This window comes from Ischnura elegans, chromosome 3, assembly GCF_921293095.1.
Source record: "Ischnura elegans chromosome 3, ioIscEleg1.1, whole genome shotgun sequence".
Lineage (NCBI taxonomy): Eukaryota > Metazoa > Arthropoda > Insecta > Odonata > Coenagrionidae > Ischnura > Ischnura elegans.
This window is the reverse complement of record NC_060248.1, coordinates 137048031-137059243: the sequence shown is the minus strand read 5'-3', so window position 1 is coordinate 137059243 and position 11213 is coordinate 137048031.

Genomic DNA, 11213 nt, shown 5'->3' with positions numbered 1-11213 from the left:
TAGACGAATGAGGGCGACGACCCTTTTAACGACTACCTTTTTCGTGCTTCAATTATGGCCAACCGTAAATCGCGCACGGAAGACGTTGCAAATTATTTAGGCGGTTGTTAACTTTGCGGAAAATAAATATCACGATGCGCAAGATAAAAGGCTTGATTGATAGTTAACGCCTGACATATTTAGCACGGTACCTAAGTGTTTAAAATCCCGGCATGAACACATATTGAGGCTGTGTAGGTACCACCGGCGGATCTGAGGTCAAATATTACTGGCCTGATTGGTGTGGCATGCATGCGTGACATCCCGGGATGACAAAAGAATTGTTTCTAAATTTAGGGGAAATAGTGAGAAGTGTTGATATCCATTTTTACGAATGAATGGTCATATATACTTATTCCGGTCCACTCTTGAGTAATACCTCCTGCAGAATTTTTCGCTTTCCCAATTATCTCAACGCTTAGCTGCACAGGTTGATTACCGAATCTGGCCTAGGTTTACGAATTGATTACACCCAATAGCGGCGTGTATTGCCAATAAATTTGCTAAATCGTATATATATATACGTGCAGTAAATTATGTCCACCTTTCGTTCTTAAAAATGATTTAGTCCAGGAAATGAAGCTCATAAAAGTGAAAAACCTTGCAATTTTTTCAAACTGAATCGATTTGCACCAAAATTTGGGATTAGACTAATTATACCCCCTTATTCAAAATCTATATTATGCCGAAGGGCGCTTTTTATTTTTTAGGGGTAAAAACTACCCCTGAAACCTGGAAGTTAAAAAATTATTTTTTAAAGCTAAATACGTGTAAAATTTAGTTTAAATTATATGTACAATTATTTATTTGTTTGGAAAATAATTTTAAGGTGTTTCAACCCATAATAATCAACCCTTATTGGGGGTTTATGTAAAAAAGAATTTTCAAACTGAATCGATTTGCATAAAAATTTGTGTTTATACTAATCATACCTCCTTTAAAAATTTTTTCAAACCGAATCGATTTGCATAAATATTTGGGATTAGACTAATCATACCCTCTTCTTCAAAATCTATATTATTCGGAAAGGCGCCTTTTATTTTTTAGGGGTGAAAACTACCCCTTAAAGCTGAAACTTAAAAAATTATTTTTTAAAGCTAAATACGAGTAAAATTTAGTTTAAATTATTTGTATAATTATTTTTTTTGTTTGGAAAATAATTTTAAGGCGTTTCAACCCATAATAATCAACCCTTATTGGGGGTTAATGCAAAAAAAATTATTTACCCTAAAAATAAAAATTATTTATCACATTGTATCTTCTTATTCACTTTCTTACTCCTTTTATTATGTATTCACTTTTTTCTCTCATGATTTTAATCACAGCACAGAAAAGATATAACAATTGGATAAACAGAACAAACTTCGTCATGGTGACATAAACAAATAAATGCACATTTATGTAGACATTACATGAAACACAATCAAACGGAGACTGTATGGCTTCCAGTCTTCCCCCCACATGCATGCTCACAGGTCACTGTGAGCGAGAGCACACATACTCACATATGTGTATCTATACATACATCTTATGGGTATGTGTGTTTATTTTGTAGCAAATTTGAGTGTATCGTTAGCTTCTAACGTAAAGTACACAAAGTATATGCTGATTATGAGGAATATTATGCTCTGAATTGTGGATTTCGAATTTTTCGAAAATAAATTTGATTGGTATTTCAAACATAGCTCCTTTATTTTTTATGATAGAAAGTTCATTTAAATTGTATTTTGTAGAATTTTTACTGAATACAAGTTCATGTGAATTAAATTTTTTTCGAGTCATTAATTTTGAAAGGGGAGGGATTTAAGGGTTTAAATAAGGTGGAGCTCCCTTGGGAATAGAGGTTTTAACTATCAATATCTCACCAAATATTTATTGTATAGAAAATTAAAACACACCAAAATATTTTAAAATGAAGAAGCTACAATTTATTACTCTAGCATTTTTTTCATATCTCTAGTTTTTTTGGAGTTATTTTGAAAAAAAGAGCATTTTTAACGAAATTGTAGAAAATGACTTTTCACTTTTTCCTCCATTTTTTCAAAATTTAGCGTTGTAAATTAAAAAAACTTCTAGGATCAATTAACAATACTTAAATAAAGATAAATACTGAAGGGCATTGATCAATTTTGTCTAGTGTGGTAATACGGTGTTGTTTTCAGTGATTTTTTCGTACAAAAAAGTAGGGACTGATCTTATTTTTAATTATAACTTGCTCAAATTTCATGATAAAAAATATTTTTTCTCATTATAAGAAAGTTTTTAAAAAACACTTTTAAACAGATTACATAATTTTTCCCCGAAAATTACATTTTTCCCGCTATTTGGTATTGAATGTTTCAAATTGGGCGTACGAAAACAATAGATAACCATCAACAAGTTGTAGCTCGGTCGGAATTGGTCATAAAGGAAATATAAAAGAAGATTTGTATTTAATTTTGTACAAGCTACAGTTTTGTAATTCACAATTTCCTAATAAAATTAATACTTTTCATGTTAATTGCCTATAATCGATTAAAATCGTTGATTTTTCCGTCAAAAAACTGTTACTTTCATTCGCAAATCACTCGAAAAATATTAATTTTACGCAAAAAATGGTAAGAACATTTTATTCTTAGAATTCATTTTTCTATCGATTCCTGTGGTCAAAATATAATTAAAATTTTCCACCCCCGAGATGGGGTGGAAACCACCCCCAGGGTAAAAGCGCCCGTCGGCATGATATAGATTTTGATTCTTGGTATATGCCCTACTTATTGTGAAAATTTCAAGAAAATCGATTCAGTTTGAAAAAATTGCAAGCCAAAACGCTTCATTTCCTGGACTAATTGCAAAAGTTAACTTAAGGTAACATAGGTATCGCCTTTCCATTATCGTTGCCACGTTGCTAGGAGATTTAGCCAAGTTCAGGATTAAACAAGCATCGGAGGGAGAGAATAGCGACTTAAAAATTCTCAAATCAACGCACAGGAAACTATTTGGATCTTTATCGCGAAAAGCTGATTGCGGAATCAGCCGGCTGTGAGCCCTTTCCGGCGAGCGAGCGATCGGCACGCGAGAGCCAATCAATGGGCGGCCTGCCGGCTTGCTGGCTGTGGCTGCCGCGCGCCCACGAGGAAAGGCGAGAAGAAGTGATTCTCTCCGCCCACGCTCTGGATCCACCTCCGACCTAGGGGAGGAGGTTTTTAAAACGGAGTTGGGCTTCGCTATCGATCGGACGTATTGCTGTCTGGGACAGTAGTAAATATCTCTTTCTCAAACCTTCATGGAGCATCGAGCATTAGTTCTGAAAGCCATCCGGCTAAGGGTTATAACTTGGATGTACCTTAATCTTTGGGATATAATCTCTAATCCATTTCGTAAATTTTACATTCTAAAACTATTTAAATAAAATTCTACTCTCCGTGCATGAGATTTTTATCAATGATTTGTAATACAGAATGTGGGTTAAGAGTTATTCCTCTCATTCAAATTCACGTAATTTTTGAATTTGTGGTCAAGACAGCCTATAGTATTCTAGTCATTGTGTTTTTCTGTCGCAAAAGTACTGCATTGGCGAGCAGAGCTTTTGAATGCTAATTCAATCTGAATCTTTTTCCCGACTATTAATTCACCGATAATAATTGCTGTGTCAAGTGTGACAATTGGCACATGGGTTGGAGCCAAAGGATGGCCCTCACCACATCCAACCCAGCAGGGCTATTCTACTAAACGGGGCCATACGTATGGCCGGCCGTAAGTTTCTTATGGCCCGACCCGAAATTACGGCCTATACCGATTCCACTCTCGAGGGGCCATATCGTATGGCCCGGCCAAAAGTCTTAACGCCCTTTCTGCAGGCGAGTATGAGAATTATAATTGGTACTATAAGTTGGGTTCACTTTTTTTTAACACTAGTCATTTTTTGAGAAGGAAGTTTGTTCCAACGTGGATAAAAAATTAATTCTATGTTCCTTAACTGAAATGGACTCTTATTAAAGGATAAATTTGGATTTTCTTTAAACTCTGATCTGGCGGCAGACGCTGGAGATCTTTAAAAAAGTGAAGAACGCAAATCACGGGCGAGAAGAAGCAGAAGAAATTTGTACACGATTTGTACCCTACAGTATTAAAATATTCGTGAATTGTACATGTAATGGATAGAGTTAGAACATGACATCCTATTGTAGTTCTAACCCCCTTTCTCTCCTTCCAATGGTGTAACTATTGTCTCATGGCTGCAATAATTTGCCCTCAAAAGCCGTAGAAATCCAGCAAATGCACGAAATCTAAAGATGAAATTGAAACTTTAAGTTTCATTAATTTTTTTTATCAGAGGCTTATGTTTAGGTAGCTGTATAAAATTAAAACATCAATATGAGACTATCATTCTTTCCTTGATTTATGGACGACATTTGTCCTTTACGCATCGACTTACTGAAGTTTGCCTTTACCAAAAAAATGTGTTGCCATATGTTTCTTAGATATCCTCCCTCATGAACCGTAATGCTACGAGAATCTTAAAATATAAAACATTTAATCGCGAATATTTCTAGCTACCTATAGCTTTTCGAAACAAGTAAGAAATCTGCCAGCAAATGTAGCACAGAAAGCAAATAAAAGCCCGCTGCTCCGTTCACTTTAACAGAGCATCCATTAAAAAAGTGTTTCTAACTTTTTAACTACAAGCGAACTTTCAGTTCATCCACTATATCTATTTACGAATTAAGTAACAAGTTCTTTTAACGCGCGGAAATATTTAATGAAAATATCCATCATCGTATGCGAACGGATTACACGTATCCCATATACTCCTTCTTTCCAGATGAAATCGGCGTCTTTATTTTATATATCTAGCCAATGCCCGTTGAATCCGTATATGTGCTCCCCCGCAATATTAATATATTTCTTGAAACAATAGCTATATAATCGACGACAGTCCGTAAATTTCTTCTATAACTCCGCAGTCGAGCAATGTTATTTCGTATGACCCGAGTTATGACCGCCTCTTAGGCAGGCCATAGTATTACGGCCTTTAGGCCATAGCTACCGCCCGACTTATGGCCTTTCGCTCTGAGTAGAATCGCTCGAAGCCATACGTATGTCTCGAGGCCGTAGTTATGGTCGATTTCGACTTATGGCCCGGCCATACGATTAGTGGAATAACCCCGCAGGAGAAAGAAAATCAAGTCATGTCGCGACTCGGCGGTTGATGATTCTTTATGCGCCATAACATCGAATTTTATAAAAGAGAAAAGGGCTTATTAATGTATATCTGCTTAGAAATACGAGAGAAAGAATATGTTCAAAAGGAGAACAGACCTTTCCTTCCTTCAGACGTCACAGGTACTGTTTAAGTAGTGCGTAGTAAAGAAGGGCGGCGATTTGACGAATAGACTTTAAAGACGAAGTCTCGCATTCCACTTGATGGATTTTGGATACTGAGCATATCTGCTGATTTCACCCCCCCCCCCCCCACCCCAAATCCTCGTAAAATAATGTTTGTCGTATCTAAGTTACACAGCCGTCCGAACTTAAACGAATACTCTTCGCATATCTTTGTAACGTATCAGTAACATAGACGTGGCTTCAACTCGTATAATTAAGCCTTTTGTATTAAGTTATCCCTTATTATATAAACGAATATCATTATATTGGTGGTGATTGATCACCCCCTGCCAAACACCCTAGAGGTGGCTCGCAGGGTATTATGTAGATATTGCGTCGATTATACAGAGAGGACATCAGTGGTACTGCACGTTAGATGAAAAATCACCTATTACACTCGTGCCTTCATTATTATGGATCTTATTTTTTTACTTATCAGTTCCCTTGGTTCTGATGCGTTATCCAAAGCAAATACGGGAATACCCTTTGATGAAATATTCGTTAAATCTCCATGAATCCTTCGTTTAATGTTGAATGGTAGAAGAGAAATCAAAAATATTTATAAAAAATTAATTTTTGCCACACGATATTTACTAGTTACATTATTATTTGTGTTGCTTTGCCGTTCTGATTTCTCGACGCCTCATCAAATTTTGTGTCGAAAACACTTTTAACTCAAAATCTCCCATTAAGAGACAAGTTAGTTAACATATTAATTTAAAAATAATTATTGCGTCGCTTAAGATTTGCAGATGATTGGGAATCGCTAATAATTGAATTGCGCTGAAAAAATGGAATAGCGAACCGGTGATCGCGTGATTTGTTGCGACCTGGCAGTTGGATGCGTGACGTTTGAGGAGGCGTAAATAGGATTAACTAATGAATCGGAAGAGAATACCAAGACAAAGCTACAAGGAAAATCGATAGTTTCCCAGTCACATGTTATTTAATTATGAATTTTCTACTCGCCAGTAATGTCTTTTTCTCATCGTTGCGCACATGCAATGAATCCTAATTGTCAATAGGCATTAACCAAATGGATCGTGTCGGTTGGCTACGGTTGTGGCGTGGCGTTTGTTACGAGAACGTGAATTCTGAGAAAAGGCGTAGGATGGGCATCCTTTCGAAGTGAGTGTGAGTCTGTGGGGGAATGGAAAAGGCGCTTGCCCATTCGTGAGAGAGGGAATAGGGTGCTTTCCTATTATTTTTTATTGCCTCAATCGAAAGATTATTACTCCTGGAGTACGTATTTCTCGCTCTTAGATATTCAAATGACGATATCTATTTTTCGCGATTTAATTAAAAGTGAAAATTTTACAGCGCGTGAAAACGCGACGGCTAAGTATGAATGCTGGGAAAAGCCCGTGTGACGTCATTCTGGTTCCGGCTGCCGCCGTGTTAGGCCACCTTGGTGCGACGCTATGAGCGCCGATATGATACAGGATGCTAGCAGGTAGCAGAGTACCCAGCGAGCAGATAGCGCTTGGCGTAAATAAGGATTAGTAATACCCTATCAAACGAAGGAAACTTCTGACTATAGGCAATTTTAATAGGTGATTATAAAGTATTGGTTCCCTGAGCTCTGTGCATCATGAATGCATTGGTAATCTCAGAAGATGTAAAACTCCTTTACTGCTCGTATAGCATCTTGGTCCCTGTGACGTCACTTGGAGTGGCATCACATTGGCGCCAATTTGGCCTTTTTCGAATCAGGTTAAAATTGACCATTAACATTCGTCTAAACTAGGATTTCTAAAACCAAATAATTTGTACATTTTGATCACACTAATGGCGGGTAACGAATCGTAGTCAATGCCCTTTGTTTCCATTAATGAAGGAATTCAATGAACAATGCGGCGGGCGGGGCTTGGTGTTAAGTATTTCTCACGCCCTCTAATGGTGTCGATTGCAAGCCACAATGAGCATCGTATTACTCTAACTTCGCACCTACTTCTTACGAGCTAGTTCGCAATTGTACTCAGCTAAGGAAACTTACGAACTTTAGCCTGGATTAGAATTTACCACAAGAGGCTTCCGAAGGGTCATTTCTCATACCGATATTAACGCTGAAGTAAAAATTACTTGAACAGTGGAGTACGAACTGATACATTTGAATGTACACTACTGGGGAACAAATGTTAACGATGCGCATGGCGAACACTGGCAGGCAACCACCACTACTACAGAGAACCTAGTTAATTACACTCTCTAAACGCGTATCTCATTATCTATTAGTGAAATAATTGATAAATGTTAGTTGTAACGACAAAATGGCCGAAATCGCCCTTTTTCCGGGGACCGTCTTTCGGTTTTTATTTTACTGTGCGCAAACCGTGCGTGCTACACGGATCGTTGTTGTACATTTAGAAATCCAATGAATGTTGCCACGTATTTATGTATTGTTTTAAGTTAATTGTTTAGTTTAACGTCGCAAAAATGGCGTCCAAAAAATGATTTTTCGGAAACATTTTCATACTTTCCGCTGCTATCGACCTAATTTTAAGTGTTGCACAACAAAAATGATTATTATATATGCTTACATGATTCTCCATTTATCCTAGGGGAAAATTTGTTTTGTCACCATTGGTTGCCAAGAAAAAAATTAAAATATGCCAAAAATCACCAAAAAGTACAATTTCCAAAAGATTAACACAAGATTTCGTCCACTTTTACACGACCGATTTCGTTAAGACTTAGTATTTACATAAAACTATGCATTTTGTTTCAGAAAATTTAAACCATTTTACAATATTGCCATCGATAAATCAGCAAAACTTAAAAAATGGCGGACACTTCCCATTTTTCCCGGGAGTTCGTTTACTATTTATCGTTATACAGGCGATAAATTTCCGTCACACGGACCGTTGTTGTATATTATGAAAGCCAATAAATGTCGCCACCTACTTATGAAATTTTGAAGTTAATTTCCAAGTTAAACTTTTTCAAAATGACGTCCAAAAATCTCATCATCATCATCATTAGTCAACAATCCTAAGATTGGTTTGACGCAGCTCTCCATTTCTCTCTCCTATCCGCTAATTTCTTCATAGCTACATATTTATTCTCTTTTAAATCCTTTATAACCTGTCCGATATAACTCATTCGGGGCCGTCCCTTGCCCTTTTTCCCTTCCACTTGTCCTTCAACGATTGTCTTCATCAGACCATCTAACCTCAAAATGTGGCCATTTAAAGTTGGAGTAGCTGCGCCTCCTCGGGATAATAATGTGGTGGTTTCCCCTTGCCTTCCACATCGCAGTACTACAGCCGTTAAAGTAAATGTTACCACGCCTGAAGTGCAATGAGTGTCGCTGTACTGACCATCGCGATCTCCACCTTCACTCATATGACGAAGAGCTGCTGCCCTCTCCTCCGGGTGATGTGAGGCATAATTGTTGGCGGCCTCTCATCGCCAAGTCACGGTATCTTCACAGGTTTAGTGTATCATTTAGATGGCCTATCTCACCCAGGGATAGACCCATACCACCTCGGATAACCGCCGCTTTTTGTCCACGACTGCTTATTTGACATGTAAACTTGCTTATATCGCAGCTAACCTCTATATCTAGAGGTTGACCCACCATCCGCAACCCGGTGGACGCACTCGGTGGCTTAAAGCTCAGCCGCGAGTCCAAAAATCTATTTCTCGGAAAATATTTAATATTTTCCACAACCGTCGGCCTAATTTTGTGAGTTGGACAACGAAAATGATTATTATATATGTTTATAACATCGTCTACGAAATTTAGGTAACAATTTTCTTTCGTCGTCCTTGGTTACTCAAAAAAAATTAAAATATTCCGAAAATCAAGCGAAAATTACGATTTCCAAAAGATTAATGTAGAATTTTATCAATTTATACCTCACCGATTTCTTTCAAACTTAGTAGTTACATACAGCTATGCATTATCTTTCAGAAAACATAAATATTTAATAAATGATTTAATAGATATAACCGCGAAATTTTTTTTTTTTATTGTTTATGTAAAACTACTTTTTATTGTTTTACTCTCGAAATATGGATTTCATAGGGTCAATTTCTCTTAGATATGATAGTAAATGGATGTGACCATATAACATTGTCATCTTTAAACCCCCTGAAAACCCCTAAAAAATTAAAATTTGCATATAAGTAGCCTTTTCGTGTACTTTACGTCACAATTCCGCCGCATTTCCAAGCCTTGCCACTCATCGCTACGGAATTGATGTGGACGATTGATAACCCCTGGCTGTACAAACCTGTAAACCCCCGGTAAACCCACATGCACCCCCCAAAAAATAAAATTTTGCATATAAGTCAACTTTTTGGGTACTTTTCGTGACTATTCCACCACTGGTTCTTACCCCAACGGCTCATCCCCACGGAATTTATGTGAACGGATGGTGACCGCCAGGAGTACACACATATAAACCCCCGGTATCCCCTGAAATCCCCCCAAATGTAAAATGTGCCATTAAGTCTCCTATTTGGGAACTTCTCGCAAACATTACGCCGCACTACCCGTCCCCTCTGAGCTCTAGATCCAGAATGGTTAGTGAAGGCGGGCCACCTGGAACCTCGCCGAAAAAAAATTTTAAAGTCGCTTTTCCGACTAGTTTTCGACACAATTTAGCCGGTGCCACTACTACTTATTAAAACCCCCGATAACCCCGTGAAACCTCCCAAAAATTCTAATAAATCGCCTCTCCGGGTAAAAGAATCGTCAGATTTCCGCCTCTATTTCGGACCCCTAGGACTTATCAGCACGGAATTTATGAGAATGATTTGTGACCACTGGTTTAACACATGCATAAAACCCCCGGTATTCCGTTGGAACCCCCTGCAAAAAAATGAAAAACTAACCATTAAGTCTTCTTTTATGGGTACTTGTCGCCACTATTACGCCGCATTGCACTACCCTTTACAATCATCGCTACATAATCACTGTGGAAGATTGGTGACCGCATGTATAACACATTAAAACCCACGAATCCCCCTGGGCTCCCCTCTCGGTGGAGAAGACCATTTATGAGGACTAAGCGGAGTAGCCGCGGGGGGCTCTTCATCCCCAAGGCGGCGAAGCCGTTCCGAGGAGTAACTGGCGTAGGCGAGGGGGAGCTTCAGTAACCCTCGGGGGGCGAAGCCGCCCCGATGTTCAAGCGGCGCAGCCGCTGTGGGCTCCATCCACCCCTGGGCGGCGAAGCCGCCCCTTAAACGAATAGCGGTGAAAAAGTTCCGAAATGCCCTCGCCCTCTGGGCGGCTATGCCGACCCCAGACGAGGAACGGCGAAGCCGTTCCGAGTATTAAGCGGGGTAGCCCCGGGGGGGCACACTCAACCCCTGGGCGGCGAAGCCGCCTCTCAACGAGGAACGGCGAAGCCGTTCCGAGGAATGAGTAGGGCGCTTCCCTACCCTCTAGCTGATGTGAGATTATTCGAACTAAAATTCTTCGAACGACCACAAATGTAGACGGCGAAGCCGGAACCGGGGTTTTTAAGGGGCGGAGCCCCTAAACGAGCGAGTTAGTACATATAGAAAGATTTATGGAGCATCATAGTGGCTGCGTTTTGCCTATCATGAATGCGGATTCCTATATTTTGTCCCGGCCAACAAGAAACTTCTTCATAGACTCCCGTTATTGCTGACCTATGAGTCAGAGAGAATTAACGCTAGCTTTAGCATGGGCAGACTGCAGGACTAAGACATTTCGGACACCGCAGCTTCCAGTGATCTTGCAAAGCGTGTTCAATTGGCACTTGTGGTCCGCGTCACGCGCAGCAAGACATGTTTTGTCCGCACCCCTCGGGGCGTGCCTATGGAGCGGGGCA